This window comes from Pleurodeles waltl, chromosome 10 (genome assembly GCF_031143425.1).
Source record: "Pleurodeles waltl isolate 20211129_DDA chromosome 10, aPleWal1.hap1.20221129, whole genome shotgun sequence".
In the NCBI taxonomy this organism is placed as follows: domain Eukaryota; kingdom Metazoa; phylum Chordata; class Amphibia; order Caudata; family Salamandridae; genus Pleurodeles; species Pleurodeles waltl.
Genome location: NC_090449.1, coordinates 436,833,396 through 436,838,771, shown reverse-complemented (window position 1 = coordinate 436,838,771; position 5,376 = coordinate 436,833,396). Strand labels below are relative to the sequence as shown.

General features: G+C 42.2%; 1 non-coding gene across 1 annotated transcript; it reads right to left on the bottom strand.

Annotated features, from left to right (window-relative positions):
• Positions 1–769: 769 nt before the first annotated feature.
• Positions 770–886, bottom strand: LOC138262558 (U5 spliceosomal RNA). Its single transcript, XR_011199262.1, has one exon. It is a non-coding gene; the product is annotated as a U5 spliceosomal RNA (small nuclear RNA).
• Between the last annotated feature and the right edge of the window lie 4,490 nt (positions 887–5,376).

Below are 5,376 nucleotides of genomic sequence, written 5' to 3'. Positions count from 1 at the left end.
GACATGTAAAACACAGCAGCATATGTCCCATCTTTAACATACACTGCGCCTTACCCATGGGGCTATGTAGGGCATACCTTAGGGGTGCCTTACATGTATAAAAAGGGAAGGTTTGGGCATGGGAGTTGGGTACACTTGCCGGAACGAATTGGCAGTTTAAAACTGCACACACAGACACTGCAGTAGTAGGTCTGAGCCATGTTTACAGGGCTACTCATGTGGGTGGCACAACCAGTGCTGATGGCCCACTAGTAGCATTTGATTTACAGGCCCTGGGCACCTCTAGTGCAGTTTACTAGGGACTTACTAGTAAATCAAATATGCCAGTCATGAAAAAGCCAATTACACATGCAGTTTACACAGGGATCACTTGCACTTTAGAAATGGTCAGCAGTGGTAAAGTGCCCGGAGTAACAAAAACAGCAAAAAGAGAGTCCAGCCCACAGTCAAAACATAGGAAGCAGAGGCAAAAAAGACAGGGGAAGACCACGCCAAGGATGCCAGGTCTAACAATCCTTCCTTACCTGTTGTTATATATATATCGCTGCTTCCCACATGGTAGTGGATCCTTTTGGATGATATGGAGTTTTTTGTGTAGCATGCATCCTTCTTATATGACAAGTACAGGGCTATAGGTTAAAATAAAGAATAAGAATCATCCCCCAAAAGCACATGGATGGAAAGCAAAAGAAAGTTGTTGCACTTGAGGAACCAGCAAATAATCAATCAGTCTACTATAGAGTTATACTTTTGTTTACTGAATAAGGGTAACCCTGCACTGGGTTAGGGCTTTCAAAAATTGTGTGAAACTCTTAAATATTCATCTCCACAGAAATCTTTAGTAAAAGGAAAAAGATTTACTTGGTTTGAATAGAAACCAGAGTATACCTTTCTTGTCAGCAGTCTGTGGTGCCAGGAAACACTGTTCCACAGACTGTCAGGGTAATTTAGTTTACTAAGTTCATTTTAGAAAACTCTTCAAAATACAACAAATTTATAATAATTGTTGTAATCCGGTACATTGATAAAACATGTGTTGTCACAAAAAGAAACAACAGAAGGACTCAGAAGTGACACAGAATTATGGGTATTTAAATTTAGTCGTATGTCACGTGACAGGAAAGATTGCATCACAATAGTTTCTCTGCTCAAGTCGTAATGTTGGCTTCTTTAACTCTGCACATTTTGAATGGTGCCTCACATGGGCTTTTGTGAGGACCGGTGGCACCCAATAAGAGAATTTTTATAAGCTTACCTCAAAGCATGCTCGCTGTCTTGTTGCTATTTTTTCCGAGACAATGAATGAGCCAGTGTGTCTTGTACTGGAAGCCCTATAAGGCTGCATCATATTGGCAAAGAGGAACGAGTTAAAACCATTACCATTGTAAATTCCTAACTTTATGTTTTTTGCTAAGTAAATTGAAAATTAAAAGTAAAACTGTTGACATAAGTGAGCCGACTCAAAGTGTCATGGCCGCCATGAGCATGAGCACGAAGAAGAGACACAAAAGGAAAAAGAAGTTTGCTTGCAGTCAAACGTATCAGCAAACGTAAAATTATCCATGTAACAAGTTTGATGGCCAAGGCAGTAACAAAACTGCCCCAAGGAGGGACACACGTAAACCATTTACCAATGATAACAAAGGATTTTTGAAAGCCAAGCCCATGAACAAGTTATAGTGATGAGTGTGCGGTGGGAGTGGTTAAAAGCCCACATATAGATTATACTTACACGTCAGAGCGCTCGACCTAAAAACGGCTGTAGTCTGGGCGCCGGAGCAGACTAAGCACTAAAAAAGTTATACCAAATTGAAAAAATTATCTGTACAAGATCTTACCTGAACATCAAACTTATCTGAGTCTGTGTGAATCACAGAAATCACTTAGTGCACTTCAAAGCGCGTAGGAAGCCTGCAGTGAACACAAGGCAGAGAGCATTAAGGGACCGACAACGAAGTTAACTCCACAGAACAGCAGAGTATGACACAGCCTGTGAGAAAACGGCTAACGAAGCACTGACTCAAATGGTTACCAATGGACTCCAGCGCTCGGTTACCCTCGCTGTAAAGGTTCAGAGGATCACTGGATCCGTGCAAACTGCCACCCACAGAAATTGTACTCTCTACTATAGATGCAGCAATTGATCGCAAGCAGAGGCAAGCACCTATGAGCCCGCTTATCTGCCCTGATAACGTGTCAGCCAGTTTTCTTAAAAATCTTGTTGTAGGTTTTCTGTTGTCTCTTCCAGCACTACAAAGGTTTTCCTGTCTGTTTGTTTCACCCACCATAGAAAACATTAGGCCACACTTGGCACATACATACAGAGTCCCAAAGATATGCCAAATAGTCAATGGTCCACAGCTGCACTAATCACAAAGAGCACATCTTTTGTCGCATTCAAAACTTCTAACAGGACATATGAAATAGATTATTACACAGCCATCACACACAGCACAGATATGACACTTAATGGGTATTGATGTGCTCACAAAAGCACACAAGGCACATCTAACAAATGAACGTTAATTCACCAAAATGCTAGGGGTAGCCGAAATTACATCACACCCTCTTTGACCTTCAATTTCACACACACACGCATTCCTAAACATACATACTTTTAGACTTACACACATATTCTCTCTCACATAAATACACATTCACTCGCAAGCACGGGCACAACGTACATTTAAAGGCACTTTTTTTACTTACCTCTGCTGCCAAGGAAGTCTAGATTCCATTATTTATTACACTAACGAGGAATAATGGAACATTATTCAATATTAGTGTGATAAAAACATTGAAAGAAAACAGAGTGGGCCCCCAACGACCTCCATAAGGACGAGCTGCCACTGTGTTCCTGGCACCAATTTTTTCACTTCTGAGGCCAGGGGTCGCCAAGACAGTGTCAGGGATCCCTGAGGGCAAGCCAGGGGTCGCAGCTAGGACCTCTGGTTTGCAAAACATGTCACAGTACACGCTAAACATAATACTACTCGTAAACAACACAGTTCAGATGCACAACATACTTGAGCATTGCCATGCACACAATACTGTTTCAAAAAGACTCCACAGACCTTTGTTTTATAGGATACAAAGAAAGAAGTATGAACATATATGCAAGACTGCCCAATTATGCAACTGACTGACTATTAGGGTGCTCAACAGCAGGTGCTTCAACATGCAACCTGACACATCTGCCTGGCAAAAGTCCAAGTGTGCCTAATGAGAAGACATGTAAGTGACCTGGTAGAGCTTGTCAGATGGCTAATAACAATTATGGTATTGTCCTCATTCACTCAGACCTGAAGGCCGCCAATTATTTTTTCCACCCAAGTCATTGTTTCCTCAGATGTCCTGCATCCTTGGAATCCGCGCCATGGGAAGGCAAGACCATCTCTTGATTTATTCTGGCTTGGAGGCACCCCATTTGTTGCAGATTCCAAGACCCTCGGCACATCTAATTACTGGTCATGTCTAGGTGTGTCCTGTATTCTTCATTTTGGCATAATTCCTTTACCTACACCTTTTGAGACCTAATTGGTTTCTTGGTGCTGCTGGTGGTGGTGCTCACCACCCCATTTTCAGTCTTTTGACACTTATTCTCCACTATTGTTTTACATGCAAGTCTTTATTCTGAGGCCAGTCTTCTGGACTTAGTGAATGCTGCACATTCCAGTAACTCCTGGCAGCAGCCCATGCTCAATAGATTGCCCTCAGTACCCTACACTTGATTCTTCTATGCAACACTACACGATTCACTCAGACATGGTTTCCTCTCGGACCTTCTGGCCCATTCATCTTTGTGCTCATTTCCCTATTATTACTGATTTTAACCTTCAGTTTATATAGTAGGTCGAAACTTTGTCTACTTTGGTACAGTTAGACTCCTCGACCATGATCTCTTCTATACATCCTTGATTTTTGAGTCAACTATTTTACTGTAAACACACATTTTACTTATCTCAAGCATGTTGCACAGTGATATAACTTTTTAGCATTATTCTGAATCACACTAATGAACAATAAATAGATTTTATGAATTTTCGTTTGAACTGAGTGGGTAGGAATTGGCTTACTATTTACAAGTATTGATTATGTTTTAAAATACTTATGCATCCATGTATCTTTATTTGCATTCTGAAAAGGTAACTTGTGGCATATTGAGTGGCCCTTATATTTCCTTATTCCCTGTTACATCACTGCGGCCTCCCCTTTCATACCCACAACTCACTGAAGCTGATACACTTACCTAACACAGGCATTGTCCTTCCCTCAATTAAATGCAGATCTTCACAACCTAAATCCGACTCTGGTATGCAGTTGAAACCTCAGAACTATTTGGAAAGTCCCGCCTGGGCTAACAAATATACTGTGATGCCATGTCAAAGGCAGATTGTCCTCAATAGAAATAAGAAAAAATAGTACTATGCAATGAAACTTCAGAAAGAGGTGGGTTACTACAGCTGCTACTAGTTATATGTCTTGGCAGCGTGGGTTTGGAATAAACGAATGACACAGAACTCCCTGGAGTAAAATTGATATTCTGATGTTTATTTTCATAATGTTACATCTTTCACAGTAACATTAAGGCCCTCATTACAACCCTGGCAGTCGAAGTTAAAGCGGCGCCAATACCTCCAACATGCCGGTGGTAAAAAAAAAAATTGAATCACGACCATGGCGGAAACCGCCAAAACATACAGCCACTTTAACACTCCGACCACCACGGCGGTAGCAACAAACACCACAGCGGTAACCGCCAACAGACAGGCGGAAGTCAATGTACTGCCCACCCCATTAAAACCTGCCCATCCGCCAGCTTTTCCAGGGCGGTACCAACGCCATCAAAAGCCCGGCGGAAACAGTACACAGAAGGGAAACCACTCACCTCTCGACACTCAACGAAGAACCAGGACGCCATGGAGCCCGAGCTGCAGGTCCTACCCATGCTGGTCTACCGTCTCATCTACCAGGAGTACGAACAGCGGTGGCGACGACCACAGTGAGTACTGCACCTAGCACACAGGGGAGGGGGGAGGAAAAAGAGAATGAAACACACATGCAACACTCAACAACCCCACCCAAAACACCATACATGCAAACACATGCATCAACAATCCATTTACACCCCGTAACCCTCTGGAAGAATACAAGGACAAAAGGAATTGAGTAAAATTAGTGATATATTAGAAATAGTCAGATATACATTATAATTTGAAAAACAGTATTTACAAAAATATACAATATGTACATAAGGCGGTACATTGTCCACTCAAAATGTCCGTGGGCCACTGGGCCAAAACTCAAAGGCCAAGCCCACACTTGACTCCTGCCTCAATACGGAGAGAACACTGCAGGGGCATCAGGTCGAAAACA